The sequence below is a fragment of the Arabidopsis lyrata genome, assembly GCF_000004255.2.
Source record: "Arabidopsis lyrata subsp. lyrata unplaced genomic scaffold ARALYscaffold_5, whole genome shotgun sequence".
In the NCBI taxonomy this organism is placed as follows: domain Eukaryota; kingdom Viridiplantae; phylum Streptophyta; class Magnoliopsida; order Brassicales; family Brassicaceae; genus Arabidopsis; species Arabidopsis lyrata.
Window position 1 is genome coordinate 4530433 of NW_003302551.1, and position 17521 is coordinate 4547953.

Here is a 17521-nt window from a genome sequence, read left to right on the forward strand (position 1 = left end):
ATGAACAATTCCATGTTCAAGAAAATAATCTTTCATACATAAGAATTCGGTACAGTTGTCACTACGCACCGTTTTTACTTCTTTATTAAACTGTCGTGAAGCCATTGCTAGAAACCGTTTGATATGTGTTGAAGTCTCACTTTTCTCCGTCATCAAAAATAACCAAACACCACGAGAAAAATCATCCACAATAGTGAGAAAATAACGAGCTCCATAAGACGCAGGAGTTCGATATGGACCCCAAACATCACAATGAATAAGCTGAAAAATCTCTATTGTTTTATTATTACTCGAAGGAAAACAATCTCTTGTTTGTTTGGCGCGGAAACAGACTTCACACACCGAATCAGAAACTTCTCTAGTACTACTAACACCAGGAATTAAAGAAATAATTTTGGAAGATGGATGCCCCAAACGCCGATGCCACACATCCACCGTAACATTCACGTGTAAGCCAACAGCCCGAATTGCATTCACTTCCCGAAAATAGTAGAGACCATCTCTTTCTTCACCGCTTCCAATCAGCATCCGCGAACGGTCCTGAATAGCACAAAAACCAGGACCAAAGTGAGCAAAGCACTTGTTTTGACGAATCATCTGAGAAACTGATACTAAGTGGCAATTCAACCCTTCAACAAACAACACATGTAGCAAACAGAGAAATTGACCAAGAGTCACTGTTCCTCTCTTTGTTGCTATAGAATATCTCCCATCCGGAAGACCCACAAGACATGGTGAGATATCAACAACCTCTATCATAATATCTAAGCAACCTGTCATATGATTTGACGCGCCCGTATCTAATATCCATGGAATTTTAAGAGTCTTACCCGTGAGAGTTTCAGAGGCCGTTGTTTTTCCGGTGTAAAAGGTGCTGCAAAGGAGTTTCCATTGATCCTCCGTGAAGCCACCAGGAGTAGAGACCGGAGAAATCGTAACACCCTGACTTGTGGTAGGCGTTGAAATGGGTCCAACAGCATGAGCCACCGGCTTTCCATGAGGTAGAATCAAAGCGGAAGTACTCTCTTGTCTTGATGGTGTTGTTCCTTCAACCCGAGCACCCTTCCACCATACAGGATATCCGTTTCGCGCATAGCATCTCTCTTCACCATGTCCTTTCTTGCCACAGAAGCTACAGATTTTATCTCTGTAATCTCCACGTCCACGTGAAACCGTCTGAACAGCAAATCCAACCACGTCAGGTCGCACCTCTACCTCCTTATTCCCGATCCTCATAGTCTCATCTCTTTGAACAATCGAGAACGCTTGGTTTAAGGTGGGCAGCGGATCACGAGTCAAAAGACTTGATTTAAGTGCCCCAAAAGTAGACTCATCAAGCCCCATTAAAAATTGGTGCACTTTATCCTTCTCTCTCTTCCGATTTCCACGTCCCTTAGCATCACATGAACAAGTACTGCAGACACATTGATCCTCCTTATCATAATCTGAAAGATCTTCCCATAGCTTTTTCAATTTCCCATAATATGACTTGATGCTCAAACCCTTCTGCTTACAAGTCACTAACTCATGTTTTAATTGTTGAATCCTTGGTCCAGAAACCACCCCATATTGCTCCGCTATATCATCCCACAAGTCTTTAGCAACTTCAAAGTGTGAGATGTCACGACGTAGAGACGGATCAATTGTGTTCCGGATCCAAGAGACTAACAATGAATTAATTGTCCACCAATCCTCAATCTCTGCAGCATCTTCAGCGGGTCTATGGATTGATCCATCGACAAACCCGAACTTCTTGCGAGCACGCAACGCTGTTCGTAGTTCACGAGCCCAATCTTCAAAGTTATCCCCATTAAGAAGAACCTGCGATATCAAGGTCCCTGGATTATCACTCGCCGACAGATCGTAAGGATGAATCGTGCGCCGCTTCGAAACTACGGCTTCAGCCACCACCGCAGCCACCGGGTTCCTCGCCGCATCATCTTCTGCCATGGTCGAGAATTATTTAGAAAAGTTTAGCCTTGTTTGGCTCTGATACCATGTAGAGAAACACACAAGTTTGGAAAAGTTTTCTCTGATTACTTCTTAAGCTCCTAGAGCTGTATTTATACACAAGGATTTAACCTAGAACATGTATCTACGATATACACATAAAAGACCAAAAAGGACAACTCAATATTAACATATATTCTCATCTAATACAGTGGCTTTCTCTCACTTAATAAAACAACATTTCACTTCGCAAAAAAAAAGAAAGAAGGAAATGTTGTCTTTTTGAGTAAGAACAAAAAATCAGCTATTTCAATGCCGTGAAAAGAGCCCAAGGATAAGAATAATTCTTGTTGGATTTGAAAGATTTGTTCACACAAGCGATAATAGAATCTATAATATGGACTCACAAACCGCTTAAAGCTTTTGTACATAGGATATTGGTATATATATATATGAGAGATTGAGAGTGTACATAATGATAGTTACAAAAAAAATCAAATTTTGACATGTAGAAAAAGAAAAATTGTAGCAAGATAATTTTAATTTCGCATTTATAACACTTATATCATTGACAATTTGTCGCCAAAGTGTCCTCTGACTCAGCACCGTTTAACGGTTTATTAACACCGTTAAAGTCAATGTAAAATTCGACTAACAGTTATATAGTTCAGGTTTATAAATGCATTGTGCTATAGTTTGGACTGGAAAAGATATCCAACAAATTGTTTAGGTTGATTTTGACAAATTTCCCCATTTAATGTCCCCATAGTTTCATATTCAAGTGTATTTCTATTCAATTTTTCAGTACTACTTTATTAGCAAAATAATAGAAAAATAAGTAAAAAAAGTGAAAGCTAATCTTATGTTTTAGGTAATCCTTTATATTATAAAGCACAAGTCACTTCACCAATAGAAATGTGACACATCAGCAAGCATAATTTTTTTCCTTCAAATTAATTTTCATATTTCTTTCAACAAAAAAAACAGCACGTCCTTTTATGTTTTCTTAAAATAAATCAATACATTTTTCATGGATTAAAATAAAATAAATCTAATAAAAAGAAACTTTTTAAACAAAAATCAGTTTCTTTCACATGTCAACTGTTCTTCTTCACACGATCTCCATTAGCCACTCCTTCTTTTCCATTGATATTTGTGATGTTTCTTGCCGATCGTAAATTTCAAAACTCCACTTTTTATCACTATTTGTTTATATTGTATCACCTGGAAACCCCAAAGTTCTCCTCCAATTCAAGGTAAATCACACTCTTCTTCCTCCATTTAATTTTATCGCCTCATAGTCATAGTTCTATAAGCAACTACAATGTGGTCTACGTAACTACATTAATAAAAATTTCACAATATCCAAATTAAGAGATTTATTATTTTGACAAAAAAAAAGATTTCTAATTTTACCTTCCCTATTGATTTTCTTCTCAAATTTCAAATGTTGCAGTTTCAGTATTATCATATACTCAAATACTCTATGATACATATTTTAGTTAATAGGAAGTTGGTGAACATGCTATGACAGGTTCCCAAAAATAGTCTCCGTCCATCGCCATACACGCAAAGGTACTACTATCATTTGTTCATATAGCAATTAGAACATCCTTTAGATCTATATATGTCGTCTCTATTTTCTCAAATTGTATTCCAAATCCACACTAAATTCTGCTGGAATCTGTTTCTGGATGTTTTAAAGCTTTTAGTGACAAAGCATTCACAAACACACATAAAACGCAACTAAAGTTTTAATGGTAATTTGGTAAAGCAAGCAACCCCGGAAACTTGTGTTATATTGTTTGAAATACTTATGTTGAATTATATTGAAAATACAACACATATTTTTCCTCTAATCTTTTAATAAGTTTCATCAATTTTTCTGTGATTAAAATATCAAATTTTTATAAAAAAATTTTAATAGTTAATTTAAGAAACTACTGGAATCGAAACAATATTTTCTGGGATTAAAATACCAATGAAATAATTGATATTATGGTATTTAGATGTCCTTTTTTATTATTATTTTGCTTTTAGTTATATTATGAATATATAAAGAGTTAAGTAAAAAACTACAACTTGCGAAGTAATTAAAATTGTGACCGTACGTAGTACGGGATTTAATACTAGTAAATTAAAAATTCATAAGTTCAAGGTCAATGCATTCTGTTATTTAATAAATTCAAACTTTTGGCTCGTTTTTTATTTTGAATATTTATGAATTTAAGGTTAATCCATTTTGTTCAATTCAAATTTTTGGCGCTCTGTTTATTTTGTTAATAAATTATTTTGACCCCTTATTTATTTCCACTGTTAAGTTATTTTGGCGCGTTTCTTATTTTTACTAACGAGTTAGTTATTTTTTAGTATTGAGTTATGAAGTATAAGAAACTAATACTTCGACTGTTTCATATTAAGAATAGTTCAAGATAAGGGTTGTTTTGTATTTTCAATGTATATGTTTGCTAAGATTTCCAATTTTATCCTAATATTTTAATATATTTACCGATGAAAAAAAAATTGTATAATATATTAATAAGGGGTAAAAATTTTCTTAATTAGTGTGCAAAATCCTTAAACTACATATAAATTAAAACACGGAGAATATATATTATTTTTCAAAAAAGCTGTTAGAAACTAGTATATATTATATTTTAGTATTGAGTTAGACAGTCTAAGAAACTAGTATATATTATCCTCACCAAAAAAAAGAAACTAGTATATATTATTGTTGCCTGTTATCATTTCTATCATTTTGGATTTTTGAACACATGTTTTTGCATTTATACATTTTGAGTGATAATTTCATATTTATTTTTTTTTTAAAACATCTACGTTTTTTTTTTTTTTTTTTTTGTCACTGTTTATTTAAAACCTTCAAACGAAAGAAACTGAGATACATATCGGAGAAAACTTTGAAATCTCCGGAGTTTTAGCAAGCGGAAAAACAAATTCCCCGGATCCAAAGCATAAACTAAAATTACAGAAGCAAACAGCCAATTTAAAGCACAAAACCACAATTGATAGAAACTCAGCAAACGAAACTTTAAAAATGAACCCTTAATTACTTCCACTGGGAAGCATATCACAACCCAATTACTTCTTCTCCGAGAACTGAATTTTGTTGATGATGATGGAAAACGCCACAACCACCGGAATATTCGGAACTACTCGTCCTCGCATAATTAATGTTTAAAACACTTATGAAATTAAACCATCTACTTACAAACTCCAGCTTGATGGGGCTTCGTTGAAGAAGCTTTGGAACCATCGAAACCATGCTGACATCGGTAACATCGAGATTCACTCGACGAAGCTCCGATAAAGCAGAAGTAGACCTTTTCAGATCTTGACCCGGATCTGATCGTGAATTCTAGTCGGAGGAAACTGAAGGAGCCGCCTAACCGCATCATCGCCCATCTCAACGATGAGAAATTAGGATCAATCGGTTGAAGGCCTAGGGAGGAGAAGCTTTAGCTGAAGGAATTGAAGACACTTGAGAACTTGGGATTCAAAATTGATTTCGAAATTCGAAGAAGCATCACTTGGGCTTGTGCACATCATTGACCACCGTGATAGAGACTAGCGGCAAGATACTATAGAACTAAACCGGCCACCGCCGCTAATGAAAGCCGGACGATGCCGAACTCATAGCCACCCATTCTCCACACAAGAGCCTCTTTAGAGCAGATTGATAATCGCCAAACGGCGATCCGGATACACCGGACGGCGAGAGAAAACGGCGAAGCTGGTCAACGCCGCTTATAGAAGCCGTGCGTTGCCAGACAAAAGGCCAACCATCACGACTGCAGAAGCCGGAGATGCTGGACATAAAGCCCGACTAAATTGGGACAACAAAACCAGAAGACAAAAGAAATCTGGTCGGCAAAAGGAAACACTTCTCTCATCTCTCAAAGATTTTAGAGAGAGAAGAGAGAGAAGCTTTTCTTTGGACCATAAACATCTACGTTTTAAGTGTTTTAATTCTAATAAAAGAAATATAGATGAAAAGAAAGATTTAACTTGTTCCCAATAACGTGGTGTCGTTATGCCACCATTCAAATTCAAAATTGATAGAATGTATGTTGAGAAAAAAAACTGAAAATTTGAAAGAAATAAATAAATCAATCTCTACAATAATTAATTGAGAAGTAGAAACGCACCATATTCAAAGTTAGGGCATTGGAGGCCTGTGGTTAAAAGTTGGAATGATTTGTCCTAAACACCCTTAATGAATTGTTCTTCTCGAAATTTATTCTTCTTCGTAATTAGGGGTATATAAGTCTAATCGTGTGTTGATCTCTATACTAATGTCCTAAACACCCTCGATTTCGAAATTTTTTGTTCTTAATTGTTAGGGGTATATAAGTCTAATCGTGTTTTGAGATGATTAGTCTTAATCACCCTTAATGAATACACTATCAAATCCAGTTTTCTATTTTTTGGTGAGGGTAAAACAATAAAATCGTGTGAATTTTATTAAAATATAGAATATTTCGTTTTTTAATATTAAAATATAGAATATTTCGTTTTTAATATTAAAATATGAAATATTTCGTTTTTTAATTTTTATAAAAAGTTAAGATAGATATTAAAATATCTTACGAATATTTGTATCAAGAAATTTTCCAATTTTAAAAAATAAATTTTTAGAGATAATTATGACAGTGTGCCCTAGATTTTAAGCTATAAATATAGAGCCGCAGCCACACCATTAGAACTCAGATTCGTTAGCCTAAACATATCGTTTTGATATTATAGCTTTTTTTTTTGTTGCTTTGGTTCTTTTATGGATCGATTTTTTTATTTTGCGTTATTATTTTTTACTTTTTCTTGAGGTTATATTTGTATTGTTATTATCTTGGTCTATGAATTATTAAGATTGTTATTGTTTTGCTGATTTGTATCGTGTGAATTATGTTTTAGGTAACCGCTCATGGGAGTTTCTATCAAGAGATTGAATGAACGAGTTGATGAAGACATGCCTCTTCATTAAATTCATTAACAAACTTTTTACATCAATCGTGAGTCCTCTTTAATTTTAGTTAGCGCTTCTCTTATGTCTCTTTGTAAATTACTTACAATTTTATAATTTGTGTTGGTTTAATTATTGATAGTTGTCTCTCATCGGATCTGATGTAAAATAATTTTTTACCATGCACTACATAACGAAATATTTTTTTTTGTCAACGTTACTAATAGTTTTTGTGTTTTTGAAGGCGGAGCATTGCGCTGATGCGGAAGTGATTTACAAGTTTTTGGAGGTCAATGAGATTGATAAGGTATATTATAATCGACTATGTTTTAGATTTTTTTTGTTTTTTCTTTTTATTTTGTATATTGGTTGTTGATTATTTTCTTTGATTATTTGTGTGATTGAGACCTTTTTTTTATATAGAATATTTGTTATTCGTAGAAATAATTATGTCGTGTTATTATATGAAAGATTTGATAAATTATTGGAACTATGTTGGTCAAGGTTCTCGAAGAACTCATCTCTACGTTTAAATCGATCTGATATAAACATGTATTTTTGTATATTAATATTTCTTAATTTTATGAGTTTTTTTTATTATTAGATGACTACGAGAAGGTAATCTCTAATCTACTATTTTTATTTGTATTTTGTTATGAATTATTTATATGCTTTCTTTTGTTTTTTAGAAACTCTAACATTAATTTGCTTTCTAAAACATATTGAGTCTATTTTGAAGCTCGGGAAAAACAGAGTTCTCTAAAACGATATCGGTCGAGATTGCATAGGTATGTCTATCGTGATGAAATTGTTAAATAGATACTGGGCTTCTAAGCAATTCTATCACTTTGAATCCTTGTAATCGTGAGAGAAAAGTTTAGGGTTTGATTGTTTCAGTTTTGATTAGTGAATTGAAAGATGCCGCAATTTCCACATATGATTTTTACGTTCAATCATAATTTGGATGTGTGGAAATTAATACTTGAATCGATGGAGAGAAGATTACAACTGACGTGTGAGTTAATTTGTGTATTTTATGGTACATGTTTTCGTCATGGATCAAAAAGTTCAATCCCATCTTTATAGGAGTTAGGCTTTCATCTAACCTCTTTTATATTTGATAGATTGTTTGTTGTGTTATTTTTTTAATTTTAGATTCAAAATATATTTTTTAATTTCAGTTTTAGGCGACTAAAGGATTGAATATGCTATGAATATGTAATTTTATATTCTTTTGTTTATTTAATTGCCATTAACCTATTTTGACTTTAATTTATATGTTTTATTATGAGAGATAGGAAAAATAGCTATCCTATTTTGACTTTAATTTATATGTTTTATTATGAGAGATAGGAAAAATAGCTGATCAGTGATTTTTGGTTGTCGGAGACTTTGATCCGAATGAGCGACGGTGATGAAAATATGAGTGGTGGATAGAGACGCAAGGGATCGGTGAAGTTGTTTAATACACACAAGGGGTTTGGTTTCATCACACCAGACGACGGTGGTGAGTGGTGACGATCTCTTCGTTCACCAGTCCATTAGCTCTGAAAAATTTCGTAGCCTTGCCGTTGATGAAGCTGTTGAGTTCAAGGTTGAGGTTGACAACGCCAGTCGTCTGAAGACTGTTGAAGTTTCTGGACCCGAGGGTGCTCCTGTTCAGTGAAATAACGGCGGTTCATCTGGTGGACGTGGTGGTTTTGGCTGTGGAGGTGAGGACGTGATGGTGGAAATTATTAAGGAGGATATGGTGGTGATGGTACTTGCTTTAGGTGTAGTGAACCAAGTTATATGGCGAGAGATTGTTTTCAAGGTGGTGGAGGATACAGTGGTGGTGGAGGTGGTTGAAGGTACGGTATGTTGTAGGTGGAGGTGGTGGTACTTGCTTTAGTGGTTTTATTTGTTTCGTTTAATTTTGTACCAATCTTATCATTTGTATTAAGGATTTTATAACTAGAGACGTAGGTACATATGACAAATGTGAATGTTTTTATTTATGAATTATAAAACATGTTGTGTTATATGTCATTTAGCTTATATAATATTTAAAACGTTTGTGGATATCTAAGAAGTGAAATTATTGGGGCCGGAGTTATTTGACGAACACATCAATTGGATTTAAAAAATCTTTCAACAATATGCTATGTGTCATTATTTCATCTCATAAGTGATATTTCATTAAACTTTAATCTGTTATATACTTTATGAAATTTTTTAGATTAAATCTATTGGATACGATATCTATGATTCTTACACAAAAGATCAAAGTTTACAAAAAAATCTTTAACAAAATCTCTATAAATTTTGACTTCGATTTTATTTTGCGAGAATATAAGGATAAAATTGTACAAATTTGATAAAGACTTTAAAATTTTTAAATAATGATGTGAATATTTTTATCTCGAAATTGTTTAATTAAGAAAGTTAAAATTCGTAAATATTGAAGATAATGTCTTATGAATCAAGGATATAATCCGTCAAGGTACTAATATTTAAATAATTATATTATGATTATAATTTTTCCACCATGTATTTTATAATTTGAAATATATTTTTGTTTTGAATTAAAATTAAAAAATTAAAATCTGTAAGGGTAGTTTCAGAAAAGGATGAAAATAAAAAAAAGACACAAAGTTCTTTTATTCTTAAATATATTGACATGTGATTTTCATCCCACATACTATTTTTAAATTATGTGTTTATTATATACATATAGACACTTATATGATTAATTAAAGATTTGCTCTCTATAGTAGTATTTAATTAGATATTTTTTAAAATTGTTCATATAACTTTCTCTTTGCTTTTAAATTGTTTCAGTTTTATTAAATTTAGTGATCACTAGAGGAAAATCCGGGCGTTAATAATTGACATTTTTAGATTAATTAACTTAAGTTTAAATTCAATTTTAGTTATACATTAAAAAGTCATATGATATTGTATTTAGCATTTTAATAAATATAACCTATATGATACTATTAATCTATTCATTCTAATTTATATTTACAAATTGAAATTTATTTTTTGTTTCTTATTATTACTTATATAGTTTTTTTTTCTCATCTATATAGTCTCTAATAATCTTAAAGGAAAATGAACTCTTCATAATAGTATGAAATGTACCTTTTCTAATAGTAGTTTTAATTTTGGAGAAATTCCAAAAGCTTTTCAAATTTATCTTCTTTAGTTATGTTGTTAAGGATTTGAATATGTGTAATTTGATAACTTGGTTTCTAATGTTATGAAATCTTGAAGAAAAATAACAAAAATATCATTATTTTTAAATAACCAAGCAATGGATTAGCAAGTAAAGAACGATGGTTCTTGTGTGATACTACATCATTGACTTTGATCTTGTTAAGAAGTCAATATTCAAATTCCCTTTAAATGTTTTGATTAGTTTATTTTTCACTTTATATGTAAAAGCTAAAACTTTTCTTTCCCATTTTATCAGCGGCTTAAATTTAAAATCACTTTCGGAATTTTAGCAGCCAAATTTTCAATTACTTTCAACCTAATTATTTTAGTTTGTTTGAACAAATTTGACCTAATTATCTCAAAGCTTGAACTGAACGTATCCAACACATTCGCTTCGACATAACGACAAGAGCGGAGTAGGGAAGACAAAATTTTGACCTCATGAATTTTAAAGCCTTGACAAACTTGATATATGGTCATATTGAAATAAACTGCAAGCATGTAAGAAAAAAGTTAAATCTCAGTAATATGAAAGTGTATGTAAATGGGTCATTCTTATTATTTATAAAAAAAACCATTGAAACTTTTTGAGGAAAACCACATGCTAAATGTTTTTTAAAGGAACATTATTTCATTACACATTTTAATTTTCATTGAAATTGATTCCAAAACTTACGATGAAAGCCAAATATAATACTATCAAATCCAAGTGAAAGTATTTTATTTTTGTTCATCACAGTGCGTTGAAGTTTTGTCCTACACATACACACATCATCTAATCACACGTATAGAAACAAAATATACATAGAGGGATGGATCTTTATGTTAGTAGAGCAAAAATACCTCTAAAGCGTGAACTGAGGTTTTTACGCTTCAGTTTTTCTAATCTAAGGGTTATCTTGGGTAGTCGGCTTCGGCAATTCGCTTCCAGGGTGCTGCGTGCGAGCAATCGAGGAACTGAGCAAGGTAAATGTTGGCGGATTCATGATTTCGGAGGATGATGCTGGTCTCTTCCACGAATTTGTATCTACTATTAATTACACTTTCGTAGAGTGAACTTCTCTAGAGTGATCCAATGATGTTGATGACCACGCCAAATTCATCAACATTTGAGAAGTAATAAGTGCGATGAATTTTGATTGGGTGGCTTAGGGGGAATTCCAAAAGCTGAAGTTTGGGCGAGGGGAGTCTCTTGAGTGACCTATTATATACTATGTGTCAATGAGACATGGATAATTGTAAGTGGTTTTTAAGAGTGATGTGGCATCTTGCAAAATCTCCGCTTACGTGGCTTCCTCTAAAATGCTTTTGATTGTGCTGATGTGGATATATTGAGAGGCCTCAATGAACACCTTTTATTAGTAAGAGATGTTGCCAGAACTAAGAGTTGATTCGTATTATTAACACTGCTCATGCCGCATGTATGTAATTTAATTTAGATCACTTTTTAGCTTTGTTTTGAATTATTTTGGAATATGAGTTCTACATAACGTGAGTTTATTTTGTAAGTTTCTTTTTTTTTTTCTTATACTGTGGAGTGTGATCAAACTGCTTTTGGAGAAGTGAATTAGTTCAATATGATTCATGTTTCCTATGATCACGATATTCTTCATCACTCCATCTACAAACTTATAAAAAAAAAACAATTGTAAGTACACGATTAGATTGTTTGTGTGTGTGCTTGATTTAGTGTTTGTAGATATTTGTTTTGTAAGCAATATTTTTTTAAATTAAAATTTAAAACAAGTACTAAACCCAAACATTATATATATATATATATATATATATATAAGTATTGATTTGTTAGGATTTTCCGGTTTAATTGAGAGTCCTGTTTCTGATATGATTTTTGCTCTGTCTTTGTGTTATCATCAACCGGAATCAGCCATGGTGAATTAATAGTGAAGCAATACGTTGTTGCAATAGAAGGAGATACGACATTGGTCGCAGTGGAGAGCATGTATGTTATAGGAAAGGTCAAAATGGCATCGAAAACCCTAATCGAAAGAGAAAGAAGAAGATGGTGATGATATGAAATGTTAACAACGTTACTTGAGCACGTAGCTGGAGATGAGGATGAAAAGAACATGTTCTACATCCTTTAGTATCTTGAAATCTTTCTTTTGCAGGTGATAGAGAACACAAAAGTTATGATTGTATCTATAGAGGAATGAGAAGGAACAGATGGAAGACTCTTACATACCGGTAAAAGAAAGAGAGGAGATAGCATTAAGGGAACGCGAATGTTTGAATCTGATACAGGCACTCACTTATTGTTGTTGTTACCCTGAGGTCGCTTCACCAATGCTACGGTGATCATGCATTGGTTTTATCTAAATTTTTTTCGTTTAGTTTGTAGTCATGCATGCCTTTGTTTATATGTTAACCTCAATTTCTTAGTCCGTTAGTGGTTTTACTTGTACAAACAAGGGAAATACCGCTGATGTTGAATACTTACTTCATATTTGAACGTGGAGGACGATCTTGAGACCAATGAAGATGAAGAAGAAGAATTAAGAATATTATTGGTATACAGAATAGAAAATGAGTGAATATTATTGGTATACGGAATAGAAAATGAGTCAAGATCATTAGTGATTCAAAACTGATCAATTAAATTCTGATATATAATAGTTATTTATAATGGTTGGTCCATAATGTATATTTTATTTTAAAATTAATAGTAAAATTATTTGATAACTACAATATAGTTTAGTTACTTTATAAAAAAAACCTTCACCCTACAGAAGTTACATAATTTTATTATTAATTTCTCACTGAATGACAAAATAATTTTATAAAACCTGATCAACATGATAACAAAACAAGAGAAGCAAAGTTGATAGTTTTCGAGAGTCTGATGAAAGAGTTCTTGATAAGCGTAGAAATTATTTGTTGAACATAAGTTTGGCTGTAACAATGATAACACAAAACATGAGAAAATAGCGATTTTCTGCAGCCTAATGAAAGAGCTTTTGATAAATGTAAAAATAGTTTGCTGATTGATGAGTTTGGCTATAACCATGATAACAAAAAAAGGAGCAAAATTGACCTTTTTTTGCAAGGTGATGAAAGAGTTCTTGATAAACGTAAAAATTATTTGTTCATTGATAAGTTTGCCTATAACCATGATAACAAAACAAGAGAGCCAAAATTGACGGCTTTCTACTGTATGATGAAAGAGATCTTGATAAACGTATAAATCATTTGCTGATTGATGAGTTTGGCTATAACAATGATAACGAAAAAAGAAGCAAAATTGACGGTTTTCTGCAGGCTCATGAAAAAGTTCTTGATAAACATAGAAATCATTTGCTAATGATGAGTTTGGTTATAACCACGATGGAAAAAAGAGAGCCAAATTGATGATTTTCTACAGTCTGATGAAAGAGCTCTTGATAAACGTAGAAATCGTTTGCCGATTACAGAGTTTTGCTATAACCATTATAACAAAAAAATGGGCAAAATTGACGCTTTTCTGCAGTTCGATGAAAGAGAAATTGATAAACGTAGAAATCATTTGATGATTGATGAGTTTGGCTATAACCATGATAACAAAGAAAAATGAGCAAAAGTGACGGTTTTCTATAGTGTAATGAAAGAGCTCTTGATAAACGTAAAAATTATTTGCTCATGATGAGTTTGGCTATAACCATGATTACAAACAAGAGAGATAAAATTGATGGCAATCTGCAGTATGATTAATGATATCTTGATTAACGTAGAAATCATATGTTGATTGTTGAGTTTGGCTATAACAATGATAACGGAAAAAATGAGCAAAAGTGACAGTTTTCTGAAGGCTCATGAAAAATCTCTTGATAAACGTAGAAATCATTTGTTGATGATTAGTTTGGGTATATCCAAGATAACAAAAAAAAAAAGAAAAAGCAAAATTAACGTCTTTTCGCAGTCTGATGAAAGAGGTCTTTGATTAACGTAGAAATCATTTGCCGATTGAAGAGTTTAACTATACCCATTCTAACAAAAAAGAGCAAAGTTGACGATTTTTGGCAGTCTGATGAAAGAGCTCTCGATAATCGTAAAAATCATTGGCTGATTGAAGAGTTTTGCAATAACCATTATAATAGTAAATGAGCAAATTGAAGGTTTTCTGCAGCCTAACGAAAGAGCTCTTGATTAACTTAGAAATTTGTTGATTGATGAGTTTGGCTATAGCCATAAAAAAAAATAGGAGCAAAATTGACGGTTATCTACTGTCTAATGTAAGAGGTTTTAGTAAACGTATATATCATTTGCTGATTGATGAGTTTGGTTATAACAATGATAACAATAAAATAGAGCAAAATAGACAGTTTTCTCCAGGATGAAGAAAGAGCTATTGATAAATGTAGAAATTATTTGCCGATATTGATGAGTTTGACTATAACAATGATAACAAAATAAAAGAACAAAATTGACGGATTCTTTCAGCCTCATGAAGAAATGTTGATAAATGTAGAAATTATTTTCTGATATATGTGTTTGGCTATAATCATTGATTAAAAAGAACATGATGAGCAAAGTTGATGGTTTTCTTCAACTTCATGAAAAAGCTCTTGATAAACGTAGAAATCGTTTGTTGATTGATGAGTTTGGCTATAACAATGATAACCAACAAACAGGAGCAAAATAACGATTTTCTGCATCCTCATGCAGAAATTATTTGCTGATTGATGAGTTTGCCTATAACCATGATAACAAAAAAAGGAGCGAAATGTACGTTTTTGCTACGTAATGAAAGAGCTCTTGGTAAACGTAAAAATGATTTGTTCATTGATGAGTTTTGCTATAACCATAATAAAAAAAACAAGAGAGACAAAATTGGCGATTTTCTGTAGTCCGATGAAAGAGATCTTGATAAACATAGATATCATTTGTTGATTGATGAGTTTGGCTACAAAAATGATAAAGAAAAAATGAGCTAAAGTGACAGTTTATTACAGGTTCATGAAAAAGCTTTTGATAAACGTATAAATCTTTTGTAGATGATGAGTTTAGCTATTACCATGATAACAAAACAAAAAAAAAACTGACGGTTTTCTCCAGTCTAATGAAAGAGCGCTTGATAAACGTAAAAATAATTTGCTGATTGAAAAGTTTTAGCATGATCATTATAACGAAAAATGAGCAAAAGTGAAGATTTTTTGCAGCCTGATGAAAGGGCTCTTGATTCGCAGAGAAATTATTTGCTAATTGATGAGTTTGGCAATAGCCATGATAACAAAAAAAAAGAAATTTGACGGTTTTCTGCTGTCTAATGAAAGAGCTCTTGATAAAAGTAGAAAACCTTTGCTGATTGATGAGTTTGGCTATAACAATGATACCCATAAAAGAGAGCAAAATTGACAGTTTTCTATAGCCTAATGAAAGAGCTCTTGGTAAACGTAGAAATCATTTGCTGATTTATGAGTTTGGCTATAACTTGATAACAAAAGAATGAGCAAAATTGACGGTTTTTTGCAGCCTCATGAAAAAATTGTTAATAAACATAATAATCACTTTCTGATTTATGATTTTGGCTATAACCATAATTAGAAAAAAAAACAAGAGGAGCAAAGTTGACTGTTTTCTGAAGTCTGATGAAAGAGCTCTTGATAAGCGTATAAATCATTTACTGAAGATGAGTTTGGCTATAACAAAGATAACAAAAAATGAGTAAAATAGCGATTTTCTGCAGCCTGATGAAAGAGTTTTTGATAAATGTATAAATAATTTGATGATTGATGAGTTTTTGATAATTATGTTGAATATAGATCTCAGTATTACCGACGAGATGCTTTGTTGGTAGTTACTTTTTTTTTGTCGTCCATAATCGAAACTCTAAAATTTTTGACGGAACGTTAACTGATTCTGATGTTATAAACCGGGTGTCACGAATCTTGAAAACGACGAAGTACCTATCGTCACACGCAAAGAGAATGCCATGGAGGAATGATGACGTCCGTTGTATCCTTATTGTCTTGGAATTTTCAACAAGAATTTTTTTTAATGATTATCATCTTATTTTTATCATTTATAACATTCTCTTATCTCTCCAAATTGAAGATTTTCTGCAGCTTAATGAAAGAGCTCTTGATTAACATAGAAATCATTTGATGATTGATGAGTTTGGCAATAGCCATGATAACAAAAAAAGAAGAGTAAAATTGACAGTTTTCTGCTGTCTAATGAAATAGCTCTTGATAAACGTATAAAACATTTATTGATTGATGAGTTTGGCTATAACATTGATAAAAAAAAGAGCAAAATAGACAGTTTTCTGCTGCCTAAAGAAAGAGGTTTTGAGAAACGTAGAAATCATTTGTTGATTGATGAGTTTGGTTATAACAATGATAACGAGTTTGGTTATAACAATGATAACAATAAAAGAGAGCAAAATCGACAGTTTTCTGCAGTCTGATGAAAGAGCTATTGATAAATGCAGAAAGTATTTGCTGATTGATGAGTTTTTCTATAATAATAATAACAAAATAAAATAAACAAAATTGACGGTTTCTTTCAGTCTCATGAAGAAATATTGATAAACGTAGAAATTATTTTCTGATATATGTGTTTGGCTATAATCATGATTATAAAGAATAAGATGAGCAAAGTTGACGGTTTTCTTCAACTTCATGAAAAAGCTCTTGATAAACGTAGAAATCGTTTGTTGATTGATGAGTTTGACTATAACAATGTTAACAGGAGAAAAATAACGAATTTCTGCGTCATGATGAAAGAGCTTTCGATAAGTGTAGAAATATTTTGCTGATTGATGAGTTTGGTTATAACCATGGTAACAAAAAAAAAGAGAGCGAAATTGACATTTTTTTCAACGTAATGAAAAAGCTCTTGGTAAACGTAAAAATTATCTGTTCATTGATGAGTTTGGCTGTAACCATTAAAAATAAAACAAGAGAGACAACATTGACGATTTTCTTTAGTCGATGAAAGAGATCTTGATAAACGTAGATATGATTTGTTGATTGCTGAATTTGGCTACAACAATGATAAAGAAAAAAATGAGCAAAAGTGACAATTTTCTGCAGGTTCATGAAAAAGTTTATGATAAATGTATAAATCTTTTGCAGATGATGAGTTTGGCTATTAATATGATAACAAAAAAAAAATTGACGGTTTTCTGCAGTCTAATGAAAGAGCTCTTGATAAATGTATAAATCTTTTGCAGATGATGAGTTTGGCTATTAATATGATAACAAAAAAAAAATTGACGGTTTTCTGCAGTCTAATGAAAGAGCTCTTGATAAACGTAGAAATCGTTTGCAGATTAAAGAGTTTTGCTATAACCATTATAACGGAAAAAGGGGCATAATTGATGGTTTCTGCAATCCGGTGAAAAAGATCTTAATACACGTAGAAATAATTTGTTGAATGATGAGTTTGGCTATAACC

The 17521-nt window shown here is 31.9% G+C and overlaps 1 pseudogene; it reads left to right on the forward strand.

Annotated features, from left to right (window-relative positions):
• The first annotated feature begins 6524 nt into the window (after positions 1-6524).
• LOC9313169 lies at positions 6525-8956 on the forward strand (annotated as a pseudogene).
• The last annotated feature ends 8565 nt before the right edge of the window (positions 8957-17521 follow it).